This window comes from Chrysemys picta, chromosome 1 (assembly GCF_011386835.1).
Source record: "Chrysemys picta bellii isolate R12L10 chromosome 1, ASM1138683v2, whole genome shotgun sequence".
In the NCBI taxonomy this organism is placed as follows: domain Eukaryota; kingdom Metazoa; phylum Chordata; order Testudines; family Emydidae; genus Chrysemys; species Chrysemys picta.
Genome location: NC_088791.1, coordinates 107,950,069 through 107,965,114, shown reverse-complemented (window position 1 = coordinate 107,965,114; position 15,046 = coordinate 107,950,069). Strand labels below are relative to the sequence as shown.

At 40.2% G+C, this 15,046-nt stretch overlaps 1 protein-coding gene across 2 annotated transcripts in view; it reads left to right on the top strand.

The window, feature by feature from the left end:
• Window positions 1-15,046, top strand: part of FGD4 (FYVE, RhoGEF and PH domain containing 4) — a 192,787-nt gene that overhangs the window by 48,380 nt on the left and 129,361 nt on the right. The window contains exon 1 of one of the 2 annotated variants that reach the window (XM_005303079.5): window positions 1,631-1,756. The exons of the other annotated variant lie outside the window; for it this stretch is intronic. The gene's annotated coding sequence lies outside the window, so the exon portion shown is untranslated. Of the gene's footprint in view, window positions 1-1,630; window positions 1,757-15,046 lie in introns of those variants that run through there. 2 annotated transcript variants of the gene reach the window in all.

Below are 15,046 nucleotides of genomic sequence, written 5' to 3'. Positions count from 1 at the left end.
AGGTCAGGCTTCACAAAGTTCCTGGCTGGGATGATTTAGTTGGGAATTGGTCCTGCTTTGATCCGGGGTTGGACTAGATGACCTCTTGAGGTCCCTCTAACCCTGATATTCTGATCCTCCAACGACAGGGCAGCTGTCATTCTCGTGTCCTTGTGTCGCAGGGCTGAGGCGAGCTCATCACAGTCCCATGGATGTGTCTTGTCTCATGCGAAAGTTCTGCAGCCATTGCTTGTCATCCCAGACATGCATGACTATGTGATCCCACCACTCAGTGCTTGTTTCCCGAGCCCAAAAGCAGCGTTCCACTGTGGTCAGCACCTCCGTGAATGCCACAAGCAATTTCGTTTCATAGCTGATCTCGCCACGCGTAGTAATGTCGCACTCCTCTTGCCTTTGTAGTTTAAGGAATAACTCCACTGCCACTCATGACGTGTTAGTCAGAGCAAGCAGCATACTGGTCAACAGTTCGGGATCCATTCCTGCAGCCCGAAGAGGCAGGGCGAGCAGTACACAAACTGTTAAAAGATGGCACTAAATGCAGATGGAAGCACAGTGACTTCTGGGATATGAAGCAATGCATCACAGGGCATTGGGACAGGACCCAGGATGCCCCGTGACCTCCTCCACCTTCCTACAACTGTTAACAGCAGTCAGGAAGAGATGCTCTGTGGGATAGCTGTCCAGAGTGCACCGCTCCGAATACCGCTGCAAGTATGAACACGCTATTGCGCAGGCAGGTGACAGTGTGAACACACAACAGCGGTTTCCCTTCAGCGCTCTCTGAGCGGTGCTGTAACTTTGCCAGCAAAGCGCAAGATTAGTCAATTCTGAACAGGAAATATCTGTGTGTGGAGGGGGGGGGGGGGGTTGGGGGCGGGGTTGTTTTGTTTACTGTCTACCCTCCCCCGGAAAAACAATTGCTTAGCAAGAATATACAATGTTTTTGTTCTGCGTACTCCAGTTTCTGCAAACTACGAAGGACAGAGTCAGGCTAAATTTTGTTTCACTTGTGTAAGTACAGAGTTACAGAGAAAAAACTTTAGCTGATTGCAGAGGACATGTTTAATCATTGACTCTACAGAAAATGTTGGCTTATGTCACTTATAATGCTTCCCCTCTCCCTCAGCTTCTACTTACATGTCCAATATTAAATGGTTTGGTGCAGTCTGGCTACACAGACATGTTGAAATGCCCACACCACTTCTATGCCACATTGATTTACATATCTTTAAAAGTCAGTAGTTAGTTCCTAGTGAAAAGGGCAGCTATTATTTGGGGATTTTGAGGACAGTAGGTGGAAAGAGAAAAATAATCAGAAATACTCAGCTTTTGAATTATTCAGTTGTGACCCAGAAGACACTAATAATCTGGGATCAAATTGTAAATTAACTGTAGTTCGCAGCATAATGGGTTATTAAAGGGGAATAAAAGGAGAAAGCAGAGTTCTCTGTTAAACATAGACTGTGAAGGTCCCTGCATCTATAAGAGCCCAGTGGTGCATTCACCACAGTACCATTCAGGGACTGCAATTGGGTGCCTGGTAGGGAAGGGGGAGTGAAAATGAGCCATCTCATGTGCCACTCCCTCTCTCATGAGGAAATGAAAAGGGTAGAATGGGGAAACTCAGATCACTCCACAGGAACCAAGAGAAGAATCTGCTGAGCAAAGACCTTTAAAGGATGCTCTAAGCTTCCTCTCCCCATACTGAAACTTCTTGTAAACCCAGTGGAGCAGAGGTATGGACAAGGGCAGAGAGGTAGGTGTGGGGGAGCAGAATGTGAATTGATGTGTGTACAGGAGATCCAGAGAGTTTGAGGGGAAAGGAGTGTGGTTTTTTTGTTTTTGTTTTTTGTTTTTTTTTAAACCAGTCAAATAACACAAGTTTTAAAATATATGGTTCTGTTGAGAGGGGAGGGCACAGTTTGTGCCCTGAAATTCACTTGGGATAGCAAAATGTCTGTCTTGCTTCAACTGGAGTCAATGGAAAGATCCATTTGTAGAGAACTTCCAGGCCCTGACTAGCTCCCATATAGAGTTTGAGTCTAAGTTTCTAGATGCTCTCAGCATAATAAACTGAGTAGTAAAAAACCCGAGTAATCTCATGAGTTTTTCCTCTCTAGCTTTCATTTAACAGCACAAAGCCTGCCAGTCTCCAAATTTGGGTACATTTTTTTTTCTTAAACTAGACCCTAATATGATATGTTTTTGCAGCCTATTCCTATTATTCCTCCATACAACACAACCTTCTGTGTGGGGATGAAATCGGAGTTCTTTTGAATTAAGGCGATATTGTCAAGGAGTTAAGGCTAAACATTCACCAGTTTAAATTTAATCTAATTGCATGAAAAATAACACCCTTTTTTATGTGGACCCTGTGACTTAATACAGTTTTTGTGTTCTGTTTTATTTAGCATGTATATTTTTAAATCATACTGAATTATTTTTAAAGGATTTTTTGTTTTGTTTCCATATGACCCAGCTACAGCCTAGCTGTGCTCAATGCTGGACCTGGTCAGGATGAAAGCCACTCTTTTTCACTCCATTGATACTGGGTTTGGTGGGGCCGATACTAGCTCCTAGCATAACTTAGCGCACTCCTCAAATGGCTTTGTGTGCTGGCCCCTCAGGGCTACTCTGCTAGATTGCTTCTCTCTAACTATGCTCCTCGACACACTCCCTACCGACCCAGTAGTGTTCCTATATTTCTCTCCACCCACCCTCCATCACTCCATGCCACAAAGATTCCTTTCAGTCAGGGTAACCACCAGCTGCTATGTTAGGGAGCACTCCATCCTGTATTAGCCCTGATCCATCCCCCACAGTCTGCTTCCTCCGTTGCCCCTCTCCAGTCACCCCAAGTAGTCATCAGAGGAGAGAATTTAGTCATTAGCTTTCTTTCTTTTTCTTTGGTGTCTCATTGCACACCAAAAAATAATAAAAAAATGTGCTATGTTGTATCTTCTCTCCCTATTGCTGTCAAATTAAAAGGAGTCTATTGAAGGGATGTGCTATTAAGATTTTTAAAATGTACTAGTTTCTTTAGTATATTTCAAATGTCTTAATAAAAGATGATGATTTTGGCCTAAGCTTGAAAATGCGCAGCAAGCATTTACACTTGCAAGAGAGACCTTCAAACTTGATCTCCTTTTTTTTTTTGGTTTCTATCAGCCTTGACACATCCCTCTACTTCATAGCTTGTGCATTTGTGCACATGTTGATGTCTTTTATATTTTCGGTAAGTACATATGTGTATAGTAAAGGAAAGAAATGCCTTGTCAACACTTTAAAACAAAAAACAATACAAAACCCTATACTTACTTTGCACTGTGTGGATGTCAGAGGCTTTGCTAACCACCTCCTAATGTAGTCTGACCACCTAACAGTGCAGAAAATAGTAATTACAAACCTCATTTATTTCTATTTGAGCTCTTCAGAATAGCTTCTTTCATGGCTGCCCCTAGACTTATGCTGTCTCCAAATCATAATTCTTGGGGCTCAAATGAGTTGCATATTCTGCTGTGATAGGAGTTCAGGTAGATGAAAAAGCAAACCACTAGCAGCTCATTAATTTCAAGAAAGGTTATCTTGGTATCTTTTTCAGAAGAAAGTGTACACAGCCTGTAGGTTTTTGTCTGACCATCTATGAATAGTATCAGCCAGCCTGATCTCTATAATAGAGTTACGATGAAGTTCTTATGTTTTGATCATGTCTACTATATTTCTTAATGGCTGAGAGAGGTGCTGTAAAATAATTGTAATAACCATTAACAGCAAAGATCTAGGACCTTGTATGGGCAGAGTCAAATGGGGATTTAAGTATTTATTTTTTTCAATCACTGATAAAACTTGTTATATAGACATTAGGATTTCATAGCAACATTTGATGCTAGTGGTCTTGAATTCCTAACGGGGCAAGTGGTGTCATTCAGTGAGATATTTAATAAAAATTTTTCCTGCCGCTTGCTTGCTTGCATGCACGCATGCACACGTGCTAGTGGAGGAGATAGTTTCCATTCTATCAGAACTATGGAAACTTTCAGAACTATTAACCTATAGACCAGGGGTAGGCAACCTGTGGCATGCGTGCCAAAGGCGGCACACGAGCTGATTTTTAGTGGTACTCCCACTGCCCAGGTCCTGGCCACCGGTCCGGGGGGCTCTGTATTTTAATTTAATTTTAAATGAAGCTTCTTAAACATTTAAAAAACCTTATTTACTTTACATACAACAATAGTTCTATATTATAGACTTATAGAAGGAGACCTTCTAAAAATGTGAAATGTGTTACTGGCACGCGAAACCTTACATCAGATTGAATAAATGAAGACTCGGCCCACCACTTCTGAAAGTTTGCCGACCCCTGCTATAGACTGTTCAGTTGCTTTTAGTTAAGAGTATAACCAACTGGAATCCTGCTAAAAGTTCATAGATTGTACTAAGTATTTCGTAAACACATTTTAAGGGTTTAAAATAAAGGACAATGTAGCCATTAGTTTCAAGGGTGTGACTAGAGGAAATGTTGCCCACTGTATGTGTGGATCTGATGTTCTTCCTTGGTTTCATTATACTTCTCTTCACCCATAAGATGTTCAAGGCAATCCATTTGAAATTCATTATTGCAGGAATCAGGTGTCAGTCATTTGGTCTTTGATTTTAACGCCTTTAGGTGACTCCTTCTTTCTACACTTTCTGGATGCATATGTCAAGTACTCAGAAATAGTTACTTTTTTGTCTCTCATCTTTTTTTTTTTAAGTAGCCATATGACTCATAGGCAGAATTTCTGCAATAAATTCCTAAAAGGCAACTTACATTTGTGTGTGTAATCTGCTAATAAACAAATAACTATATTTTATAGGAAATAACTCATTTGCTCTTGCAATTTAGTCTCAAATATAGATTTGACTTGCTGTAGTCCTAAAATGGTACCAGAGCCACCACCTATTGCCAACTCTTCTTTCTTATTATTCACAGTGGGCTGTCCTGTTCTGATTTATGTCTGTGGGGAGCTTGGCTGTTTACTTCAACAGGTGTACTATTAGGCCTTACAAGAGTTGTGGTATGTCTACACTTAAAATGCTACAGTGGGACAGATGTATCACTGCAGCACTTGAGTGTAGACATTACCTACGCCACCAGGAGGGATTCTCTTGTCAGTGTAGGGAATCCACCTCCCTGAGAGGCAGTAGGTAAGTTGACAGAAGAATTCTTCTGTAATCAACCTAGCACTGTCTGCACCAGGGTTTAGATTGGTATACCAATATCTGTCAGAGGGGTGGATATTTCACACCCCTGAGCAGGGCCGGTGCAACCCATTAGGCGACATAGGCGGTCGCCTAGGGCACTACAATTTGGGGGGCGGCAACTGCAGCGGTATTTCGGTGGTGGGACCTTCTGCTGCCTCTGTGGGGGGCGGCATTTCGGGGCAGAAAAGCTGGCGGCGCTCCTGCCCCTGGGCGATGTAGGGAAGCCAACTTAATTTTCTGGTGTAGACCAGGCATAGGCCTGTGCTAGACTCCTTTGTTAAAATTTTCCACAGTTGCCATCACCAGTGCAGCTCCAATGGTGATCTCAATGGAGAGAACTCCAGTTGATAGGTGCTGGCAGATGCTAGTTTGTGAGGGGTTAGATGACACAGTAGTTTAAACATCAGCCACCAGTGTACATTAGAACTATCACCAGCAAACTGTTGCTAACCACTTAAAACTTTTGAACTATTTATAGGGATATGTCTGGGGTTTGGGTATAAGAACTGCAGTAATGTAAAGATTTTTTTTTTTTCCCCACTCAACTTTTTTTTAGCAGCAAAGACATTGAGTCATATCCTGCTTGCTTTACTTGCTTAAATAGTTCCAATGACTTCTGTTGATTTCAATTGGAATAGGACTGTGAGCCCCTTATGTGTTGCTGCCTGATGCAAAAGCTTTTCAAAGTATGCACAATAAATAACTGTAAATAGTCTGTGACTCATAAGAACATAAGAAAGGCCGTACTGGATCAGACCAAAGGTCCATCTAGCCCAGTATCCTGTCTACCGACAGTGGCCAATGCCAGGTGCCCCAGAGGGAGTGAACCTAACAGGCAATGATCAAGTGATCTCTCTCCTGCCATCCATCTCCACCCTCTGACAGACAGAGGCTAGGGACATCATTCCTTACCTGTCCTGGCTAATAGCCGTTAATGGACTTAACCACCATGAATTTATCCAGTTCTCTCTTAAACTCTGTTATAGTCCTAGCCTTCACAACCTCCTCAGGTAAGGAGTTCCACAAGTTGACTATGCGCTGTGTGAAGAAGAACTTCCTTGTATTTGTTTTAAACCTGCTGCCTATTAATTTTATTTGATGACCCCTAGTTCTTGTATTATGGGAATAAGTAAATAACTTTTCCTTATTTAGTTTCTCCACATCACTCATGATTTTATATACCTCTATCATATCCCCCCTTAGTCTCCTCTTTTCCAAGCTGAAGAGTCCTAGCCTCTTTAATCTCTCCTCATATGGGACCCGTTCCAAACCCTTAATCATTTTAGTTGCCCTTTTCTGAACCTTTTCTAGTGCTAGTATATCTTTTTTGAGATGAGGAGACCACATCTGTACGCAGTATTTGAGATGAGGGCATACCATCGATTTATATAAGGGCAATAATATATTCTCAGTCTTATTCTCTATCCCCTTTTTAATGATCCCCAACATCCTGTTTGCTTTTTTGATCGCCTCTGCACACTGCGTGGACATTTTCAGAGAACTATCCACAATGACTCCAAGATCTTTTTCCTGACTTGTTGTAGCTAAATTAGCCCCCATCATATTGTATGTATAGTTGGGGTTATTTTTTCCAATGTGCATTACTTTACATTTATCCACATTAAATTTCATTTGCCATTTTGTTGCCCAATCACTTAGTTTTGAGAGATCTTTTTGAAGTTCTTCACAGTCTGCTTTGGTCTTAACTATCTTTAGCAGTTCAGTATCATCTGCAAACTTTGCCACCTCACTGTTTACCCCTTTCTCTAGATCATTTATGAATAAGTTGAATAGGATCGGTCCGAGGACTGACCCTTGGGGGACACCACTAGTTACCCCTCTCCATTCTGAGAATTTACCATTAATTCCTACCCTTTGTTCCCTGTCTTTTAACCAGTTCTCAATCCATGAAAGGACCTTCCCTTTTATCCTATGGCAGCTTAATTTACATAAGAGCCTTTGGTGAGGGACCTTGTCAAAGGCTTTTTGGAAATCTAAGTACACTATGTCCACTGGATCCCCCTTGTCCACATGTTGGTTGACCCCTTCAAAGAATTCTAATAGATTAGTAGGACACGATTTAGCCTTTACAGAAACCATGTTGACTATTGCTCAACAGTTTGTTTTTCTATGTGTCGGACTATTTTATTCTTAACTATTGTTTCGACTAATTTGCCCGGTACAGACGTTAGACTTACTGGTCTGTAATTGTCAGGATCACCTCTAGAGCCCTTTTTAAATATTGGCGTTACATTAGCTAACTTCCAGTCATTGGGTACAGACTCGTGTTTTCAGTTTGTGGTAGGACTTTCAAGATGCTGCAGGAGTGAAATTGGATGCATGAGCTGATGTTTAGAGAGTCCATGGTATATGTATTGTTGGAGCCTTCAGATTCATGTTTATGGAACACTCTGCTTTTTTTTGTTAAGCTCTGAAAAGTAACTATTGAACTAGAAGAGGAATATTTCAAAGGTCCAGTAGGCCAGTGCAAGTATTTTTGCGCATTATGAAAACATCAAGCTTTTTATGTTCAAGACAGATAATATATAAATTACTTAGAAACAATATTGGTCTTCCTACCATGCTAATTGCCTGCCTAGAGAGTAGTAAATCAACTGTTACTGTTGTTTTTGCAATAAATGAATCTGATTTTAATAGGGAAATTTAAAAAGTGCCATCTTTATGGCAGTTTCCAACTTTGCTCAATAGGAATGGGTAGTTTGGGGATGTAGTGGTACAAACGGAAAGGTATCAGTTGATACCATCACTGTTTTATTATAGTGTGTTTTTATTTTATTTATTTATTTTATTTTATTTTATTTTATTTTATTTTATTTTATTTTATTTTATTTATTTTTTTATTTTTTATTTATCTATCTATCTATCTATCTATCTATCTATCTATCAAGTTAAACACTGAGAGCTAAACCTGGCAAACTTTGGGATGACTTTCAACCAGATGCCTTGTCCTTAATGAAGAGGGAATTCAACCCCCGTCCTTTCTTTACAAGCTCACTTCTGAAACTCCCCTGTCACTTTTCCAGTGTAGTTTTAGAATAGCTGACCCTTTAAGCTTGCAGCTGCTTGTCTCCACCAAATTTAAAGTGGTAATTTGGCAACTGGCAGCTGCTTTCTGCATCTTCCCTCTTCCACCTGCTACTGGTGAGTTATCCTATGATGATGTTTTCATCTTCTCTTATTATTTAGGAGATGACACGCATACTCTCTTCCTCAGTCAAGAGGAAATAAGCTTCCTCAATCTTTTTATTTATTCTATCCCACAGTAGGATATAAATTTTGTAACTTTGTTGATTTTTGTTTTGTTTTGTTTTTTTTGAGGGTGGGCAGGATATTACTATATTCTGATATGGCTAGTGTTCTAAATACCACCTAGAACATGTGTGTTCTTCTCTTTCTTTATACCTATATGGTTCCCATCACTGCAACATCTGAGTAACTCTCAGTTATTAAGGAACCTGTCCTTGCAACACCTCTATGTGACAGGGAATCATTATCCCCATTTTACAGATTTGGAAATGGGACACACAAAACTAAGTGACTACCCCGAGACCATATAGGAAGTCTGTGGTACAGCCAGGAATTGAACACAGGCCTCCTGAATAGCAGTCTAATAGCTTAACTGCAAGACCACCACCATTCTTTCATGCAATTAACCTAGGTTAAATCTTCATCCTAGGAAATAACAGCCCTTCAATAGCTCACTTAGTAGTTTCATTTCTATTGTGCAATATCTTTGCTCTCTTGGGAAGAGTTTTCTACTCTTTTATACAAGGAAAAGAGGTTTCAGTTCTTCCAATTCTTGTTCTCCTCCCAATTTTTAGAAGCATCTGCTAGTCCAGTTTTTGCGAACCATTTATTCTGTTACATTAAACAGAAGAACACGACTTTCTTTTCTTTGAAAGGATTGTTGCATTCTGCACTCCACTAAATTTTTTAACTCCTCTTTAGTGAGGTCCATTAATGGAGTAGCAATTTCAGAGAAATTGGGGATGAACCACCTGAAATACCAAGCTAATCCTATAAAAAAGCCTTCTCTTTGTGGTAGGGACTTGATCTTCTATGATTTCTTTTGTTTAGGTTTCATCTTTCCCATGCCCAAAAAGAATAGAATACGCTCTACCCAAAAGAACATGTATATGGGTTAATAGTTAGACCTGAGGTTAGGAATGTTTGGCTTAGGTGCCCCAGTTTTCCTAACTCTTGATAGAGATCACCATGTCAAGACATGCAGCACAGTATCTTTTGAGATCTTGCAGCAGATAGCCGATCACTTTTGGAAATTTCCAAACTGGGGTCACAAATGCAATCTTAAATTGCAGTGGTGGATCCCAGAGGATTTGCCAGGAACCTTTGCTTAGGTCTAAGGTTGAGATGTGTTTCGCCCATGAAACTGGTCCCGCATCTCATCTACTCTTCCATGCTAGCAAATTTAGAGAGAGCATTAGCCACAGTAATCTAACTTCCTTCTTTTTCAGGGTTACCAGTATAGTGAGATGCGGGGAAGCGGTAGACATGTGGTATGTCTTGTTTTTTAGTAAAGCTTTTGACACAGTCCTACATGACATTCTCATAAGCAAACTAGGGAAATGTGATCTAGATGAAAGTATGATAAGATGGATGCACCGCTGGTTAACATACTGTACTCAGTAGTTATCAATGGTTTGCTATTGAACTGGGAGGCCATATCTATTGGGGTCCCACAGAGTGAGTACTAGATCCAATACTACTCAATGTTTTCATTAATGACTTGGATAATGGAGTGGAGAGTGTGCTTATAAAATTTGCAGATGACACCAAGCTGGGAGGACAGCATTAGAATTTAAAACAATGTTAATAAATTGGAGAATTGGTCTGAATTTAACAAGATGAAGTTCAATAAAGATAAGTTTGAAGTCCTTCAAGTAGGAAGGAAACATCAATGCATAGCTACAAAATGGGGAATAACTGGCTAGGTGGTAGTACTGCTGAAAAGAATGTGGGGGTTATGGTGGATCACAAGTAGAATGAGAGTCAACAATGTGATGGATATGTGAAGAAGGCTGCTATTCTGGGGTGTATTAACAGAAATGTCATACGTAAGACATGGGAGATGATTGTGCCGCTCCACTCGGCACTGATGAGGCTTAGAGTATTGTGTCCAATTCTGGGTGCCATGCTTTAGAAAAGATGTGGATAAATTGGAGACAGTCCAGAGGAGAACAACAAAAATGATAAAAGGTTTGGAAAATGTGGCCTATAAGGAAAGGTTTAAAAAAAAAAAAAGCATATTTAGTCTTCAGAAAGGAAGACTGCAGGGAGACCTAAGAACAGTCTTCATATGTTATAAAGAAGATGGTGCCTAATTGTTCTGTGTCCGCTGAAGGTAGGATAAGAAGTAATTGGCTTAATCTGCAGCAAGGGAGATTTAGGTTAGGTATTAGGAACAAAGTTTCTAAATAGAAGAGTAGTTAAGCACTGGAACAGGCTTCCAAGGGAGGTTGTGGAATTCCCGTCATTGGAGGTTTTTAAGAACAGATGGGACAAATACCTGTCAAGAATGGTCTAGGTTTACAGAGGGGGCTGGACGTGATGACCTCTTGATGTCCCTTCCAGCTCTACACGTCTGTTAGTTTTTGTTGTCTTTTAACAAAAAACAAACAAAAAATCCTATGCAGAATCTAATTCAGTGTGTGATAATGAATCACTAATTACTGTGGAACACCAGGGACATATGGAGTGTCAATAAGTTATCTTGAATATGTTTTATATTTTTCTCTACTAGAAGTTCCAAACTTTCAGCTGTATACAAAGGCCTCTGCTTCTGTGAGTTCATGACCCTTGTACTGTAGCAGGCCACAAAATTCCTGAATTCTCCTGCAGATTAGTAAAACTATTAAACTTTGATACTCTACCTTTTTATGTCACCTTTTGAGGAAAATTTTGTAATATTCACTCTCTCGATCTACCTGCTTTCTTCCCTCTTATTCTCCTCAACAAATAAGAAAAAAAAATAATGCTCTTCCCCCACTGCCAAAAAATCAGGAACTAAGGAAGTTAACACACATTTACAAATAGTCTGGTCTTGACCCTCTGAGAACAATTCTTCCTCTTTTTGCACTTTTTCCCTCAATTCTCCCAGAGACTGTCATACTATTTGTCTACCTTAGATTGTTAGATCATTAGGGCAGGGATGGCATCTTCTGATTTTACTTGTATTTGTAAAAGACTTATTAGTATAGAGCAGGGATCGGCAACCTTTGGCACGCGGTCCGTCAGCGAAATCCGCTGGCAGGCCAGGCCAATTTGTTTGCCTGCAGCATCCGCAGGTTCAGCCGATCGCAGCTCCCACTGGCTGTGATTCGCCGTTCCAGACCAACTGGGGCTGTGGGAAGCGGCGTGGGCCGAGAGATGTGCTGGCCGCCGCTTCCCACAGCCCCCATTGGCTTGGAATGGCGAAACGTGGCCAGTGGGAGCTCTGATTGGCCGAATCTGCAGACACTGCAGGTAAACAAACCGTCCCGTCCACAAGGAGATTTCCCTGATGGGCTGCGTGCCAAAGGTTGCTGATCCCTGGTATAGAACAATGATACAGGAAGGATTTGTAATATAGTAGATTCCAAACTGAGATCAAGCTCCCATTGAGACCGTGTCCATCCCAAATTGCTTACAAGTAAAATAGGCCAAACAGATGAAGTAGTAGTATCTCCATTTTACAGATGGGGAATTGAGGCAGAGAGTGACTTTAGTTGCCCAAAGTCATGTACGAAGTGTGTCGAAGAGGTGGGAACTGAACTCAAAGCCCAAGTCCCAGTCCTGTCCCTTAACCAGAAGAACTGTCCCTTTCTTCTCTAGGAATGGTGTTCTCTCACAAGTTACTTGACTTGGGAAACAAAGAGATTTCTCTGATTCTATTTCAAGCCCGCAGTTCCCAGTCTCCACTTTGGTGTCCGTGCTCTCAAGCTGGTGACCATAGACATAATTTTTTCATTCTTGGATAAAGGTTTTTTCTTTATTTTTGTATAATTAAGTATTCAGGTGCAAAATGAAATGCAACATAGTAAAATATTGAAATGCACGTACTGAGGCCAAAATTTACAAAAGCAGGTATCTTTCAATGGAAGCTGCAGGTTCTCACTTCTGGAAATTGAGCCACCGAGGTGCCTAAATAGGGATTTAGTTGCCTAACTTTGGCAACAGAGTGTTACTGCACAGACCATTTTTATTTCTTACAGTTGTGGAAAAGGTTTGATTTTTAAAAAACAAAACAAAACAAAAAAACCACCCTCGCAATCAGTCATGCTAGTTGGTGCAAAAAAAGAAAAGTCCCTCCATCCCCCACTTCAACAATTAAATCTCACTGACAAGTGGTAGACAGATTTAGGAGGCAGCAACACATAAAACAGGTGTTTGAATTCCAAAGAGAATAGAATAAAACAATTTGGAAATAGGCAAAACTTTCTTATTTCTGTGACATTTGTAGTTGGTATTTTTTGATGTAGAGTACAAAAGCTTAGTAGTAAACATCGGAGATCTTTTAGATAGGAATAGATTTTTTTAATATTTATTCTCCACATGCAACTTACTTCAAATGAAGAGTAAGATGCGGTTGTAAACCATAAAATATGTAAAGAGCTGCCAAAAAGGAGAGGAAAAAGTAATGTTTGTACTATAAAATTATGAGTCAGAGTCATGAGTGTATGTAGCTGTGAGCATGGCAACAACAGGGCTAGCTGTTCCAGGACTTGCTGTAATGGAAAAAACAGATGACCAAATGGCAGAATTATAATTTCTCTTGCATTGTCCATCCATACCACTCATCAAGGTATAGGATCAGAGTCTAGGTCTGGCTCTACACCCATTGCTGTAGTAAGGATTGATTAGAAGCATCAGCCTTTCAGCTAGCAAACTGATACTTTCTGAAATATTTATCTATTGTAACTTAGAAAACAAAGTCCTAGTAAAATTTAATGAGTAAAATTTTCAAAAGCACCTGTTATTTAGGTAGGCTCTTCTGAATTTTTTGATGTGTATGTGTTTAGCTAAATAGAAATTTAAATAGGGAACAGGACCTTTGGCCTGGATTGACATTGAACTTGGTTAGTGAAGTGTTATTGTGCATTTTTGGCTCCGTAAGCTATTTTCTTGCTTACAGGGCTGTCAAGACCTTATTAAAAAGTTCTTGGTGTTATATTATTGCTGATTGACTTACTCATTTTTAATGCACTTCCTTGACATTCTTCTTACTGCACAGTAGTGACTATTGGTGCATGTTCTCTAGGTTTCCAGAATTTCCCCTTCGGCAACCATCTCCCCACAACTAGCAGATGATAAATCAAACATTTATTTTTTTAAACTAAGAAGTACAAGTGCTTCCGTTTTTCCGAGCCATCTGTGGTACACTTGTTCTATTAGGGTACCTATACCGCTGCTAGAATGCCACCAGGGCATGACTGCATGTGGTTGGTAATACAAATGGAAGGGCTTTCTTTAAAATCTCAACTTTAAAACCAAAGTAAGCTTCCTATAGTTAGGTTCTTGTCATTGCTCCAGCTTCGACACGTGGATTCATCTTCTTGCTGCTTTGGTCCAGCTTTATCAAAGCTCCACTTTCTTTCTGAACGCTTGCTGTTGTTGCCGGCACAATGGCCCGAGGACAGCAACAGCGGGGTTTGTTGCCCGGTGTGCTTCGTGTCAATAAACATACCGGGGTGGAGAAACAATCAAAGTTTATTTGAGATCTCAAAGTGGTGCCAGAAGACAGGCAAGTCTCAAATCAAGCACACCAGCAAAAACAGTTTCTCTCTTCTTATACATTTTACAACTAAGCCCTCCCCTCTCTGTTTATACATTTAAGCAATTAAATCATTCTAGGGCTATAAATCTAGCTTGTTAGTAATTTCTCTCTAAACTGTTACCTGGTCTTGTTTACCCTTGGTTTATTACCCCTTCTCCAGCTAGAAACATGCAAACCTCATCATTATTGCTTGGTACCTGGTATGAGCAAGGTCGTAATTGCTAACTGACTGTTTACACATTCCAATTTCTATCCTTGGCTTTTGAGGTCAATTAGAGTTAAATATGGAAGGACAGAGTTTAAACATGGAAGAACTCTGGCTCAGGCAGGCCTAGTGACCCCAACACTGTTGCTTTCCTTCCTCTTCACTTGGCTTTTTCACTTCTAGTTGCCCTGTTACAAAGTAGACAATAGGAGTTAAATTTCTGAGCCACTTGTGGTGGATTGGATGCATTTATATTATTTGAAATCTTTTGTGTGTAATCCACTAATACTGTATTCTTACAAGTTCACATTTCTTTTACCTATGGTGGCTCAAGTTGGATGATGGGGCAGTGGCATGTAACTAAAATTATATATATATAAAAGAATGCTGTTTCCTAAAATACACTGAACTCTGGTTCTTAGCATGTACGGTGTAAATAGCAGAAACAATTTGACTTTTTTGGAGAAAAGGCACTTCTACTGTGAAAATGTACAGAAGTCAAACCTCAGAAGTTTACAGGATGGTTTGCAAAGTGGTTTATAAGATAAACCTAAGTGTGTGGGTTTTTTCTTCCTTCAAGAGAAAAACTTGAGCATGAGAACCTCTGTCAGTTCCCATTTTTTAATTTCCTTCAACCTTGTACTATAGACATTGGTAAATTCTGGCAAAATATGGTCATTTAACATTGTGGAGTGTTTAGTTTTATTAAATATTGCCTTTATTGAAGAGGGAGAAAAGGCAATTGTGTTCATCTCTAGATGTATTGTATCATATGGAAGATGCCCTTCTGCTCCCCCCCACCC